The sequence below is a fragment of the Macaca nemestrina genome, chromosome 1, assembly GCF_043159975.1.
Source record: "Macaca nemestrina isolate mMacNem1 chromosome 1, mMacNem.hap1, whole genome shotgun sequence".
Taxonomy (NCBI): Eukaryota; Metazoa; Chordata; class Mammalia; order Primates; family Cercopithecidae; genus Macaca; species Macaca nemestrina.
The window spans coordinates 59,596,992-59,612,981 of record NC_092125.1 but is presented as its reverse complement, the minus strand read 5'-3'; the positions used below and the strand labels follow the sequence as shown (position 1 = coordinate 59,612,981).

Sequence of the window (15,990 nt, the reverse complement as noted above, 5' to 3'; positions counted from 1 at the left end):
TTCTCAGCATTGAATTTGAACGAGCCAATGGTATCCCAATCACTGAAACAGGAAGCCAGATAAACAGCATGTTATCAAGGGGGGATCCAGCTCTTCCCTTAAGCCGGCGCCAGCTGCGCCCTGTGACTATCCTAACAAAGTCCCATTGACTCACCAGCTGATTTTCCTGTGTTCGGCTCCGGGGGACAAGGAACCCTCTCTGCCGGGTGGACGTCACCCCTACACACCGCCCCCGCCACCCGCCACTCGCGTCCTCTCCAGTTCCAGCCTCCCCTCTGCCCGCTGCAGACTTGGCTGCTGCTTTATCCTATGACCAGTTTTTATCGGCTCTGAGGATTAGCAGGGACCAGAGCCCAAGCGTCGGGAGCGCTCAGGTGAGCTCCCCGTGATCACTCAACTTCTGCGTTCTCCTCCCTCCCCTCTCCTCTGGGACCACTTTCTCCCCTCCCAGACGCTCCGGGCGGGCACCAGAGAGGACGGCCTCCGGGAGACTGGCGGGAGGGCGCTACTCGGCGCATCCCTGGGGTGCGGGGAACGTTTTCTGGAATGGCCCGCAAGGTCACCTGCCCCAGCTGTTCCGCTGGCTCCTGCTGGGATGGGAGGAGTTAACTCTTGCTTCAACGAAAGGCAGAGGTGAGGGTAGGGTATGTGCCTGTCGTGTAGGTGCGAGTATAAGAACGCAGCACCTGGTGTCTCCTGATGATAAGATCTCAACGCACTTTAAATTGTGGGTATTTCGCAACAAGGAAACTGAGGCTCAGAGGGACTGAAGTTAGGCAGCCCCCCAGAGAGTCAACTCCAGAATCAAACGCGCAGTCAGTCCCAAAGGGATCGAAGGGGCACACACCTTCCCGGGAAGCCGCGAGCATCTTGGTTGTTATTTATTCCGGCGCCTCTCCCGAGCCCAGCCCGCAGCCTTCCTCGGGCACCAACCTCCCCTACTCCGGGGCTTGGTCTCGACCGCTCAGGACCTGCCAGCCGAGCCCCGCAAAATGGGAAGCGGCAGACCCCCAGAACCGCGACCGCGCGACCGCCCCGCGCCGGCCACTCACCGGAGCGTCTGCCCGCCCGGGCTCCGGGATCGCGCCGCCGCCGCCGCGCAGAGTCGCGCATCCCCCGGGGCAGCGCGGGTGCGGGGTCCGCTTCTTGCGAGCACAAAGTTTCCCGGGGCTCCCCAGGCCGCCTCGGCCGCTCGCACCAGGGTTAGCGTCAGCCGCACTCTCCGGCCTCAGGCCCCGCACTAGGGCAGCCGCCGGTCCCAGCCCCACAATGAGGAGGGAGGCGGCATCCTGAACAAAGTGCCGTCCCCCCGGGCCCGGCGGCCGGGGCGGAGCCTCGTGACCCGCTGCCCCAGGCACACGCCGGCTGCCTCCACGGCGGGCCCAGGAGGGGAGTGCCCGGCGGCCGGGGGGTGGGCAGGAGGAGAGAATCTGCTCCGATCGCCCTGGTTTTCCTCCCCCTGCGCTGTGCCAGTTTAACCCGCAGAGGGGCGGAGGCATGGGTCCCTTCCAGACTTTGTCATTGGAAAGCTATTCCCGTAACCCTTTGCTGCCTTCGCCTTCCCGCCCCGCCTCCAGGCTGGCCGCAGAAAGGCGGCTGCTCGGTGGCGGACCCGCGAGCTGGCAGGGCAGGAAGCCTTTGCACAATTGAGCCTTTCCTTTGCCCGGGGACCCGCCACCGCCACTTCCAGGCCGGGCTTCCTCCCTCCCCCACATGTCGTCCGGGTATCGCTGGTTCAGCCGCAGTTCTTCGGGAGAAGGGGACAGATGGATGGGCCAGCCTCTCCACCCGACTTCTCACCCCGGGCACCCACCTCCTTTTTTTCTCCATCCCACTGAACCGTCATGCTGTCTGAGCTGGGACTCTTAGGTGCCAAGGAGAGGGGAGGCCCCGCAAGTGGCCCCGCAAATAGTAGGTGCTCAGTAAAATAAGTGACTTCTCCCCACCTTCCTGACAGCCGATGCCCCTCCTCCTTCTTCCAGGGACTTGGGAGTGGGAGGAGGGAGAAGAAGAGAAAGGAAACGACATACCTGAGGAGAGTGAATGGGACGCAGGCCCTCAGCCAGAACCTACTGCAACCTCACTGAAGCAGTGCAAGCCCCTTGCCTCCTGGCCTGGGGACTTCCAGAGTCTGCAGGAAGAAGGCAGAAGGAAGTCAGATGGCCTGAGCTTTGAAGCAGGCTTTGAGCTACATGGGAGAAAAGGAGTAGCTGTGGCCCAGGACCCAGCAGATTCCCCTGCTCCAGCCAACAAATATGAGGACTGATTTATTCCCAGGGCCATGGGGTTGCAAGTTGGAGGGCTGATGGATAGAAAGCAAAACTGTCTACTCCCTGGGAGGTCTCAGAGCTCTTTGCCAGCAAAGTCAGTGTGAGCAGAGTCAGGATGAGAGCCCTTGGGTCCTCCCTGAACGCCCCCACCCAGTCAGTCAGGCCATGGTGACTTTGAATATGGAGAGATGAGACACCCGACAATGGACAAGCAGTGACATTCAAGAAGTTCCCAGTGGATCAGGGAAAAAGATTTGTTGTATGATTTTTGTCCATGAAGGGAGTGAATTGCCTTTTGGTGAGGGATAAAGGGGTGGACTGCAGAGTGACACCCTTACCCTCTGTATAAAAACTAGAAGTGTGGGCTCTTAAGGCAGACTACATGGGTTCAAATCCTGGCTCAATGATTTTTTAGCCATGAGAACTTAATGAACTCTTTAACTTCTAGCTACGTTTCTTCATCTGTAAAATGGGATAATAATGGTTCCTAGTTCCTAAGAGTGTTGGGAGGATTAAATGAGATAGTATAGGTGACACACTTAGAATAGTGCCTGGCACATAGTAAATACTCAGTAAACATTAGCTGTTACTTTGATCTGGGAGTTCTCTAACTCTGCGCCCAATTTGGCATTCAATGATGTGCTAGCTAGAATCCTTTTGCGCTCTTCACAGTCCTGCAAAGGGAAGCCTAGTCCTTTAAGAAGAAGCACTGTCCTTTCTTGAGAGCTCATAAGGTGGGACCCCAGAGACCAAGGACCACACAGTAGGCATGCAAATGACTATCAGAAGGTGAAATGACTCCTTGACCCATTGTGAAGCTGGATGCATAGCCCCATCCACATTGGTAATGCTGGCATGATGTCATTCCTTGGGTGCTACCCAGAATGGAAAAGAAAGCCAAAGCTATAATTCTGTAAGAGTTAGATCTCTTCCATCACTACATAGGATCAATATTTCTCTCCCGCTTATGAGTGGATGCTCATACAAGTTCTCCCTGACTCTGCTCCAAATGTCCCAATCAATCTGGGTGACGGTATCATTTGTAACCCAAATCTCAGCATCACACAATATACCCAGGTAACAAACCTGCATATGTACCCCTGAATCTAAAAAAAAAATTCAGAAAAATGTCTCACTCACAAATTTCCAGCAGTGAACCTGTATATGTAGGCAAACATAATAGCATGTGGACAGGTTGAGGGAGGAAGGAGTAAAGGGGCCAGTCTGGTTGGGGTGACAGGCAGAGGATATGAAAGCTACTGAAAGAGAAAGTGGATAGGACAGAGCAGCAGGGAGGAGAAGCCAGAAGTGACTCTGGACAGAGCACTGTTTGGGTAAGAAACAGGGTCCCCGCCCATCCCAGAAGTGGCCTCTGCCAAATGCCTACTTTGTGAGTAGTTTTTGTCTGAACACAGTGATGACTCAGTTGCTCTGAGTCTAGCAAATGGATTTTCCTTAAATATGAAAATCAATAAGAGGTAAAGGCAAGGACCTGGCTGTGGGGAGGGGAGGATGGAGAGAGTGGGAGAGGTGCTGGGGTATGAAACGGTTGGTGAGTGATGGAAGGAGGGAGATTCAGGTTCACTGCAGGAGACCCTTAGCATCGTCACCTGAACACCCACTCCCCACCGGGAAGGTGGCCTCCAGGTCCTGCTGGCCTCACTAAGGCTCCTTAAAACCCAACAGCCCCCCTGTTCCCCTCCTCCACAGCTTAGAGCCAATCCTGCTTTGGGGCAAGATGCGTAGCAAAAGGAGTAATGTCAACCTGACAAATAAGTTTTTAAAAATCAGCCCAGAAGCTTGCTGTCACCCCCATAGAGTATCAGACCTGGCCTCAGGCGAGATGAAAGTTTTGGGAACCCCAGGAAGCATGGCAAGTGATATGTTCAGCTCCACCCAGCCTGATTTCTTTGGGGACTTTGCCTGTTTTCCTACTGCCTTGAGGTCTGTGGACCAATGCTAATTTGTTTCTCTGCTTGGGTTATCTGACATGGGACTTTGGGGATTTGAACACACTCACAGCTCCTGTGTTCCACGTGGCCCACAGGGAGACGATCTTTACCCTTTGGACTCTCTTGTTTGGGGCTCCCAGTGCAGTTTGTAAGGTCCTTGGCAAGGATATGAAGATAGCACATTGCTTTATTTTCTTGAGCACTTTAATAAGCGTCACTGGAGCTTCTGAGGTGGAGTCCAAAGCAGCTTCTGACTTCCTCCTCTGAAGCACAGTGGAAAAACAGTGGGCCCAGCTTCAGAAGACCTGACTCCATGCCTTGGTTCTGATGCTGGCTGAAGTGCATCACCTCAGTTTGCTCATCAGTAAAAGGGAGTGTTGACACCCAGAGGACAAGAATACCCACCTTCCAAGGCCATGGTGTATATTCAGTGAGATCGCTGAGGAGAAAATGGTTTATGCAGTACTGCTCACATATAAGCAGAAGTGAGATTATCAAACAGAAAGCATCAGCTCACATTCCCAACCCCGCCCCACCTCCCCACCCCAGTTAGATTCACTCTGGTTATGGGCTCAGTGCTTGAAAACCCATTTTTCAGTGATAGAAATCTGACTGTCCACTAACAATCCTTGTCCTTTCTAGCTTGATTCATTAACCAGTGAGGGGTTTCCCATGTTAATGGAATGGGGTCGGACGTGGGCAAAACAGGCATCTCCATCCTTGGCCACTCAGACCTCATGACTGGCCCTGGACCCCCTTTAAGAAGGGCCCTCTGTGTTGACTGTTGGAGCTCACAGGGACCTGGGCGAAAGAGTCTATGGGGAAAAGCTGTCAGAGTAATGAATGTTTTACGAGAGTGAGCGAGTCACTGCCTTATCGGGAAGATGCTGTTTCTCACTCTCTCTCTGTTACCAGGAAGTGAGATGTACTGAAAGCCATCGTGGTGTTTTTCCAAAGATGGCCTTTGAAGAGGAGATGTTTCTTTAAGGGGCCCAGGAGAACAGGGGTGGGGTTTGCAGGGAGAAAACCTGCCCCTTTAAGAAGCCTGGTTCTGGCTGTGGCAATCCTGTGGTATGGAAGATAATAATAGTCCCTACTTATATAGCATTTGCTGTGTGCCAACTGCTATGCTAAGCATTTAACATATATTAACCCATTAAATCTCCACAACAACCCTATGAAATCTGTACCCCTTTTTATCTCCATTTTACAAGTAAAGAAATTGAGGTCAAGTATCTTGTCTGGGTCTCAGCTAGTAAGTGCTAGAGGTAGGATCTGAACTGAGGGAGTCTGGCTCCTGAGTCATGCTTTCAAATACTACATATATGCAGAGGAAAGGAGTCTATAGCAGTGTGGAGAGCTTGATCATGTACTAGTTCGGCACATTTTTTTATTTCTTTTCAACAGCTTTATTGAGGTACAATTTACAGACTATAAAAGCCACCCACTAGAAATATACAGCTCTGAATCTACAGAGTTGTGCAACCATGACCACAACCAAGTTTTAGAACATTTTCACCACCCTAAAAAGCCTCCTTGTTCACTGTGCGTGTTTTAAACTGAGTCTCAATTTTCTCAACTGTAAAATGGGAATAACAGTGCCTGCCTCATAGGGTTGTTATGAGCATTAAATCAACATGTAAATGGCATATGGTAATGGTCAACAAATGTTACCTATTATTATTATAGTCTCTTAGAGTCACTTAAATACAGACTTTTAGAGCTGGAAGTAGGAATGGTCTTAAAGACAATCTAATCAAACTCTCTCCTTTAATAGATAAAGAGATAACGGTGCCAAGATGTTAAGCAACTTGCCAATTAAGGACACAGTAAATTTAGTGGCAGAACTGGGAATGAAACCCAGGTTTCTTGGTTGGTACTTCAGTCCTCTCTTATCCCCTGAGAGACTTTCCACTTGAGGCACAGGGATCTCATTGTCCAATACCCCCTTCACCCCCCATCTTTGCCATCTTTGTGGGTGCCTCCAGAGCAATGTTGACTGGCAGGCATGGACCCTGGGACTTTGCTTGTGCTGGAATACATAGCACTCTGGCTTTGGAGCAGGGAATGTGGCTGAGGCAGGCTGGGTGCAGAATCAGGAGACAAGACCCAATGTGGAGGCTGAGACAGGAATGTCCATTGTCAGAACAGGGAACGCATTGACTAAAAGAATCCAGGACACAGCCAGTCCAACAGTCAGCTAGTCTCTGTAGAGCCAGCTTCACGGGCATGTGACCTGTGCAAGTCACATGGGGCCTCAAGCTTAGAAAGGCCCCCTGCTTGGTTTAATGCTTTGTTGTTGCCATCTTGAAATTCATAATGATTTTCAACAAGAAATGTCACATTTTTATTTTGCGCTGGATCTTGTAAATTATGCAGCTGGTTTTGTCCATGTGGCAGCAGAGCTGCAGCCAGACTCTTAAGGCCCTAGTAAGGAATAATGTCTCTCCACCCAGAACTTACTCATGTGCAAACTCTCTGTATAATACATAGTCATAGAATCTTAATACCGGGCGTTAGGAGATTCAAAGCCTGGGCAACACATGGAGAACCTGTCTCTACAAAAAATTTATTAAAATATTAGCCAGACATAGTGGCACATGTCTGTTGTCTCAACTACTCAGGAGGCTGAGATAGGAGGATGGCTTGAGCCTAGGAGGTCAAGGGTGCAGTAAGCCATGATTATGCCATTGCACTCCAGCCTGGGCAACAAAGTGAGACCCTGTCTAAAAACAGAGAGAATAAAAGTTGTGAAACAATTTGCACATTATGATCCAACTTATGATGAAAGATGCCCCATTAAAGTACGTCTTTCTGTATGTACATATGCTTGTATGAAAGTAAATTTTTTTAAGGTCTGGAAAAACACTTCAAACTGGCAGTCATCAAGGGAGTCATTAACTTTTTCTGTGTGTTTGAGTTTGCTTTTTACAAGGAGAATCTGTTCATGTATTACATATATAATTATAAAAAAATTGTAAGATACTCCTAATATATTCTGCAAGCATTTTCCTATATCAATAAATAGTCTTAAAATGCTAAGAGAAGGTGTCTCGAGAGGGGAAAACGGACGTAGGTGTGAAGAGGGACCCTGGAGAGTGGTAGACAGAGGCAAAGACTATTTCAGGCCATGACAGGATGTGAGGGGAACAGGCTTGGATGTGAGGAAGGGAATACCGGGTAGGGGAACCCAGAGGTAGCTGGTGAGAGGGTGGGTGCTAGGTGTCAGCTCCATTCAGATTTAGAGGCTGCGATGTCCACTTTGGTGAGGGTAGGGGAGGATGATGACAGGAGCTGGAAGTGGGTGAATTGCCAAATACTACTGGAGGTAAAGGCTGTAGAGGGGACTCCAGCTGTGGTAAGAAATGAATGAGGTGGAGGTAGGCAGGTGATTCCCTGCAAGGGAGAAAGAATGTAGCTCAGATGTTGGATTTACCAGGGAATGGGAGATTTAAGGCAGTGTGGCCCAGTGGTCAGAGTACAAGCTTTGGAATCAGGACTGCAATCAAATCCCAGATTCACTGCCTCCTAACTGTGTAACCTTGAATTCTCCTCTGGGAAACAGAAATGATCTTGATAATAGCTATGTGGCAGGGTCGCTGGGAAGATTTGATAAGATGATGGAGTTAAAACATTGCATCCAGTGGCTGGCACAGACCCCCAAATCTTCACCCTTTCTCTTTAATTGATTTTGTGGTTTGAGGCTCTTAAGTGGCAAGAAATCATTTGCATGAATAAAGAGCCATTCTTCCAAGCACTTCCCTCCTAGTTTTCTGGGAGAGTCACTGGAAGCCAGATTTCAAAGTTCCATCCTGCAAAAGCTGAGCTGAGCTTGCCAGGAAGGAGGAGGAGCTGACTGTGGCCCAAGGGCTGGGGAGCAAGGCAGAAGGGGAGAATCCAGCCTTAATTCCCAGGCTGCTGGTGCCAGCGAGGCTGACTTTGGGAAAACCTTGTCAGGGGCCACATTTTGGGATCTCTAGGAGCAAGGTGCTCTGTGAATGCTTATCTCAGATTCTCTCAATCCGAGTCTCCCGCCTCCCGCCCGCCCCACCCGCCACTGCCCAAGTCCGGGGAGAGTATGAGTGACTGACAGGCCCTGCTGCAGCTGCAGCCTCCCCAGTGTGGGTACAGATGTGCTCAGCAGCAGCTGTGACGCAGAGCCCACACCTGTTCCCTAGATCAGCTGCTGTAACTGTCCTCCTGGGAAAGCAGGCCAGGTGCCCAGGCCTTGCCAAAGTCAGGTCAGAAAGCAGGTGGAGAGTCGGGCATCTGCCTGTCACAGCAGCGGTGGAGGCTGCCTGGAAGGTCGTGGGGCCCTGGGAGTCTCAGCTAAAGACTGGGCTCCTCTTCCAGCCCAGGCTTGCTCCCAGCTGGACGCCTCCCACGGGCCCTCTGTGGTTTTCTGACCCCCTCCCTGGGCACCACCAACCTGGGGTGGGAGAGACTGAGGAGCTAGGAAGGAGGCAGGGAGTTTTGAATGGGATGCCTCTGGCCATCTGTTATTCTGGACCTGTATGCTGTAAAGTCAGGCGGACTTATCCTGGGAGGTGGGGGCGCCGTGGAGCTGAGCAGCAATGAGGACCAGAGGAGTCAAAGAGAACTGGGGCTAGGAGACGCCAAGGATGAGGGTGCGTCTGGAAATGAGAGCAGGAGAGCCTCTTGCGTGGCTTTGGCCGCGGAGACCTTCGTTCCGGAGACTCTCGGCTGCCACGGGAGAATTCCACTGAGCATGTGTCGGGGGCAGGCCCGGGCAGGCGGCCGTGGGAGCGCTGCACAAACTCTGCTCCAGGCCTTGGCCAGCCAAAGCGCCGCTCTGGGAGAGCCTGGATACTGGGTGAATCCAGAAATCCCAGGTCCCTGGGAAAATTTCAACAAGGCAACTCTGACACGCGTCCTCTGACACCCAGACCGACACAATATATTGCTCATGCCAATACACATAAAAACCTCCCGATAGAAAACCAGATGGTGAGTTGGCATTGCTGATGTCTGGATTCTACACCCACACCCCACATAGTGCTTATAAAGAACACACCCTCCACTCCTCCAGCCCACCCCACGTTCAGGGAGAGGAATCTTGAGCCTGCAATGCTCAGAATGATGCTAACGCCTCAATGGAACGGTGCTCGCCAATTCCCCCAATATCTCTGGCAGTGCCAGGAGAAACAGCACATGTGGCAAGCAGCTCCCGGCCAGATGTGGGACACTGCTGACCCCTGCTGGCGCTTTTCTCTCCGCGCCAACCAGGGAGAGCCCCAGGGAGAATGGAGTATTGGAAAAACCTTGCAATCTGTCTGGGAGGGGTAGGAAGAAATACCCCAGCTCAGAATCTCCTCATCTGGAGCGCCTTCGATGAGACTAAGATGAAATTACAATAAAACCCAGACTGAGTTTCTGGGAGGAGTGAGACAGACTAATAGTATGTCCCCTTCAGCCTTTGTGGCCTGGAAAACCCTGCTGCCGATCCCCTTGAAACTAAATTGGGAAACCATTAGCAGCACTCCTTTAGCCAAGCTCAACCATTAGGTGGAAAAAAAAAGTAAGAAAGAAAGAAAAAGAAAAGAAAAGAAAAAAACCACCATCCACAAGTAGCCCAAGATTTTCCAGTTACAGTCAACCCCTTCCTTGCCCACCCCTGCCCCGCCCCAACCCCTTGCAGAGTCTTTGTGAAGTTTTTTTTTTTGTTTTGTTTTGTTTTTTTTTGAGACGGAGTCTCGCTCTGTCGCCCAGGCTGGAGTGCAGTGGCCGGATCTCAGCTCACTGCAAGCTCCGCCTCCCGGGTTCACGCCATTCTCCTGCCTCAGCCTCCCGAGTAGCTGGGACTACAGGCGCCTGCCACCTCGCCCGGCTAGTTTTTTGTATTTTTTAGTAGAGACGGGGTTTCATCGTGTTAGCCAGGATGGTCTCGATCTCCTGACCTCGTGATCCACCCGTCTCGGCCTCCCAAAGTGCTGGGATTACAGGCTTGAGCCACCGCGCCCGGCGAGAAGTTTTAGCTTAATTTATTGTGGGTTTAATATTCCCCTTAGACTAAGATGTAATCATCATGGGTTTAATACTTTTCTTTCCATGAGAGAGAGCAGCACTGTGCTCTTTGAAAAATCTTTACTAAGGCCAGGCATGGTGGCTCATGCCTGTAATCCCAGCACTTTGGGAGGCCTAGGTGGGTGGATCATCTGAGGTCAGGAGTTCAAGACCAGCCTGGCCAACAAGGTGAAATCCTGGCTCTACTAAAACTACTAAAATTAGTTGGGCATGGTGGTGGGTGCTTGTAATCCCAGTTACCTGGGAGGCTGAGGCAGGAGAATTGCTTGAACCTGGGAGACACAGGTTGTAGTGAGCCGAGATCGTGCCACTTCACTCTAGCCTGGGCGACAAGAGTGAAACTTAAAAAAAAAAAAAAAAAATCACTTTGTAGACACAGAAACGCAGTTCAAATCTTCCAGAATCTCTACTAGAATAGTCATAGCAACCAAAGGAGGACCAGGACTCTGATAATTCCAACAGAATTACTATGGAAGCCCCACAGACAAGTGGTTCCATTATTAAAACTCTTTTCTCTGGCTGGGCATGGTGGCTTGCCCCTGTAATCCCAGCACTTTGGGAAGCCAAGACGGGCAGATTGCTTGAGTCCAGGAGTTCGAGACCAGCCTTGGCAATGTGATGAAACCTCATCTCTATAAAAAATACAAAAACATTAGCCAGTTGTGGTGGTGCATGTCTGTACTTCCAGCTATTTGGGAGGCTGTGGTGGGAGGATCACCTGAGCTCAGGAGGCGGAGGTTTCAGTGAGCCAAGACCATGCCACGGCACTCCAGCCTGGGTAACAGAGCGAGACCCTGTCTCAAACAACAACAACAACAACACAACCCTTTCTCTCCTTTGCACCCTACTCTAAACCCAGAGCTCTTTTTCACTTTGTTGTTAAACTCCAGCAAGGGTGTGTATATACTCCCTATCACTCTACAACCCATCACCATTAGGCCTCCACTCTGAACACTCCTACAAAGGCAATCATGGGCCTCTTAATAGCTAATCTAATGTACATATTCCAGTTCTCATTTTACTTGCCCTCTATAGCATATGACATTTTAATGCCCAGTCATTCATTATTTATTTTAAAATTTATTATGAACTATTTTAGGCCTGCAAAAGGTATAGAGAATAATATAACAAACATAACTATTCTATTGGTCAGGGTTCTCCAGAAAAGCAGAATCAATAGAATCAATAGAATGTACACTATAGAGACAGGGGGAGGGGATGGAGGGGGAAAGAGACGGAGGAGGAGAGAGAGAAACAGAGAGAAAGAGGGAGAGAGAGAAAGAGATTTATTATAAGGAATTGGCTCATGCAATTGTAGAAACTGACAAATCCCAAGACCTTCAGGGTGAATCAACAAGCTGGAGACCCAGGAGAGTCCATAGTGTGTTAGCTCCAGTCCAAAGTCTGAAGGCCTTAGAACCAGGAGAGGTGATGATGTAGTTCCCATCCAAAGGACAGCAGGTTCGAGACCCAGGAAGAACCAGTGTTTCAGTTCAAGTCTGAAGGCAGGAAAAAGCCAGTGTCTCAGTTTGAAGGCAGTTAGGCAAAAGGAATTCACTTTTACTTAGGGGAGAGTCAGCCGTTTTTGTTCTATTTAGGCCATCAACTGATTGGATAAGGTCCACCTATATTAGAGAGGGCAGTTTGCTTTACTCATTCTACGGATTTAAATGTTAATCTCAACCAAAAACACCCTCACAGAAACATCCAGAATAATATTTTACCAAATATCTGGGCATCTTATGGCCCAGACAAGTTGACATATAAAATTTCACCATCACACCTGTAAACGCCCTGAGTTTAAGAAATAAAGCATTACGGCTGGGCGCGGTGGCTCACGCCTGTAATCCCAGCACTTTGGGAGGCCAAGGCGGGCGGATCACAAGGTCAGGAGATCGAGACCACAGTGAAACCCCGTCTCTACTAAAAATACAAAAAATTAGCCGGGCGCGGTTGTGGGCGCCTGTAGTCCCAGCTACTCGGGAGGCTGAGGCAGGAGAATGGCGTGAACCCGGGAGGCGGAGCTTGCAGTGAGCTGAGATCCGGCCACTGCACTCCAGCCTGGGCGACAGAGCGAGACTCCGTCTCAAAAAAAAAAAAAAAGAAAAAAGAAATAAAGCATTACAAATATAGTTTTAAGGTCCTCCTCTACTGCATTCCATGTAGCTTTAGTTTACTCATTTTCACTGCTATATAATATTCCATTGTACAACTACACTCTAATTTATTTATTTATTTTTCCTTTGAGACAGAATTTCATTCTGTTGCCCAGGCTGGAGTGCAGTGGCACAATCTCAGCTCGCTGCAACCTCTGCCTTCTGGTTTCAAGCGATTCTCCTGCCTTAGCCTTCTGAGTAGCTGGGATAACAGGCGCCCACCACCATGCCCAGCTAATTTTTGTAGATTTGGTAGAGACAGGGTTTCACCCTGTTAACCAGGCTGGTCTCAAACTCCTGATCTCATGATCCACCCACTTCGGCCTCCCAAAGTGCTGGAATTACAGGCATGAGCCATTGTGCCTGGCCTATTTATTTTATTGTTTCTAGTTTTTTTTTTTTTTTTTTTTTTTTTTGCAATTATAAACCATGCTGCTATGGAAATTCTTGTAAGGATCTTACTGTGCACATTTGTGTTTCTCCAGTAGTCTATCCAGGAGTGAAATTGATGGCCACAGAGCCTGGACACCTTTAATTTTACCATACTCCTGCTAACCTTGGTATTGTCAGGCCCTTTTTTTTGACAATCAGATGGATGTGAGATTGTAGATTACCAAGACTTTAATTTATATTTTACCAACTATTAATAGGATTAAACATCTTTTCATACGTTTATTGAGATTAGAATTGCCTTCTATTCCTATTTCCTAATCTTTTTCCAATTATATTGTTGGTCATTTTCTCTTGGATTTATAATAATTCTATAGTGTGGCCAATTGTCCTTTTTCAGTTACATGTTTTTCTCTTATCCTTTCCAAACTGGTGGCTTCTGTCTCAGCACCTTTTTAATAGCTTTATTAAGGTATAATTAACATATCCTAAAATTCACCCATGGTAAAGGTACAATTCAATAATTTTTAGTAAATTTGAAGAGTTGTGTAACTATTACCACAGCCTAGTTTTAGAACATTTATAACATCCCAAAGCAATTCTTCCTACCCATTTGCAATCAATCTCACCCCTAGCCACAGGCAAACACTAATGTGCTTTCTATCTCTATAGATTTTTCTTTTCTAGACATTTAATAGAAATGAAATAATCTAATTTATGGTCTTTTGCATCTGGCTCTTTTCATTTAGAATAACTTTTTGTTTGTTCTTTGTTTTGTTTTGAGATGGAGTGTCACTCTGTCGCCCAGGCTGGAGTGCAGTGGTGCCGTCTCGGCTCACCGCAAGCTCCGCCTCCTGGGTTCATGCCATTCTCCTGCCTCAGCCTCCCCAGTAGCTGGGACTGCAGGCGCCCGCCACCACGCCCGGCTAATTTTTTGTATCTTTAGTAGAAATGGGGTTTCACCGTGTTAGTCAGGATGGTCTTGATCTCCTGACCTCGTGACCCGCCCGCCTCGGCCTGCCAAAGTGCTAGGATTACAGGCGTGAGCCATCGCGCCTGGTCTTAGAATAATGTTTTTAAGGTTCATATAGCTATACTATAGCTATAGTAGTTTTTTCTTCTTTTTATTGCTGAGTAGTATTTCATTGTATGAATATAGCACATTTTGTTTATTTATCAGTTAATGGATATTTGACTTAATGATCTCTGACGAGAAATAGCTCTCACATTTATATTTGACCCCCTCTGTGTAATGTGTCTCTTTTCCCCTTCTGACTGCTTTTAAGATTTTTTCTTTATCTTTGGTTTTCAGCAGTTTTACTCTGTTGTACCAAGTGTGTTTTTGTTTTATTTTTGCTTTCTTTTTTTTTTTTTTGAGACAGAGTCTCACTCACTCACCCAGGATGGAGTGCAATGGTGTGATTTTGGCTCACTGAAACCTCTGCCTCCTAGGTTCAAGTGATTCTCCCGCCTTAGCCTCCCAAGTAGCTGAGATTACAGGCACCCACCACCACTCCTGGCTAATTTTTGTATTTTCAGTAAAGATGGGGTTTCACCATGTTGGCCATGCTGGTCTTGAACTCCTGACCTCAGGTGATCTGCCCACTTGAGCCTCCCAAAGTGCTGGGATTACAGGTGTGAGCCACCATGCCCAGCACTGGCTAATTTTATATTTTTAGTAGAGACCAGGTTTCACCAAATTGTCCAGGCTGGTTTTGAATTCCTGACCTCAAATGAGCCTTGGCCTCCCAAAGTGCTGGGATTACAGGCATAAGCTACTGCACCTGGCCCCGAGTATGATTTTTAAAAAGTTTATCCTGCTTGGGGTTAGTTGAACTTTTTGGACCTATGGATTGTTATTTTTCATCAACTTTTAAGCTACTGTTTCTTTAAATATTTTTCTGCCTTATTGTTTCTTTCTTCTCCTTATGGAACTCTAATTGCATGTATGTTAGACTGCTTACTATTATCCCACAGTTTGCTAATGCTCTGTTCATTTTTCTCAACCATTTTTTCCTCTCTCTACTTCAATTTAGATAGTTTTTATTAGCTTATATTCAATTCACTTATTTTTTTCTTCTGCAGTGTCTAATTTGCTGTTAAGCTCATCAACTAAGTCTTCATACATTGTATTTTTCAATTTTATAATTTCCCTTTAGTTTGTTCTTTTTTTTTTTTTTTTTTTTTGAGACAGAGTCTCGCTCTGTCGCCCAGGCTGGAGTGCAGTGGCCTGATCTCAGCTCACTGCAAGCTCCGCCTCCCGGGTTCACGCCATTCTCCTGCCTCAGCCTCCCGAGTAGCTGGGACCACAGGCGCCCGCCAGCTCGCCCGGCTAGTTTTTTGTATTTTTTAGTAGAGACGGGGTTTCACTGTGTTAGCCAGGATGGTCTCGATCTCCTGACCTTGTGATCCACCCGTCTCGGCCTCCCAAAGTGCTGGGATTACAGGCTTGAGCCACCGCGCCCGGCCGCTAGTTTGTTCTTGAATTTCCATTTCTTTTGAAATACATTATCTCTTTACCTATTGTGAATGTTTTTTTCCTTTAAAATTTTCAGCATACTTATAATTGTTGTTTTAAAGCCTTTGTCTGCTGATTCTCATAACTAGATCACCTGACGATCTTGTTGTCTTGTGATTATGAGTCATAGTTTTCTACTTCTTCATATGTCACACAAAATTTGTATTCTGTACCCTGTGTGTGAAATAGCAGTAGAGGTTAGCAGTAGAGGTTTAAGTATAATTTTTGTGTTTTGTTTTCATTTTTCAGGGAGTGGAAGCTTTTCCCTCTGTTTGATGGTTAAAGTGCATAAACATAGGATTATCACATCCACTTGATGAAATGACCCCTAATCATTATGAAATGTCATTCTTTATCTCTGGTAACATTCTTTGCTCTGAAATCAACTCTTGTTGTTATTGTTTCATTTTTGTTTTGTGAGACAGGGTCTCATTCTGTCACCCAGGCTGGAGTGCAGTGGCATGACCACGGCTTACTGCAACTGCTGCCTCCTGGGCTCAAGCGATCCAATCTCAGCCTCCCAAGTAGCTGAACTACAGACCTGCACCACCATGCCTGGCTAATTTTTTGTATTCTTTGTAGAGACAGGCTTTCACCATATTGCCCAGACTGGTCTGAAATCAACTTTGTCTGGTGTTAATATAGCAACTTCAACCTTC

General features: G+C 48.0%; 1 protein-coding gene across 1 annotated transcript in view; it reads left to right on the top strand.

The window, feature by feature from the left end:
• The first annotated feature begins 351 nt into the window (after positions 1 to 351).
• Positions 352 to 15,990, top strand: part of LOC105484721 (cysteine and glycine rich protein 1) — a 62,488-nt gene continuing 46,849 nt past the window's right edge. Inside the window, exon 1 of the mRNA XM_011746591.3 lies at positions 352 to 374. The gene's annotated coding sequence lies outside the window, so the exon portion shown is untranslated. The remainder of the gene's footprint in view (positions 375 to 15,990) is intronic.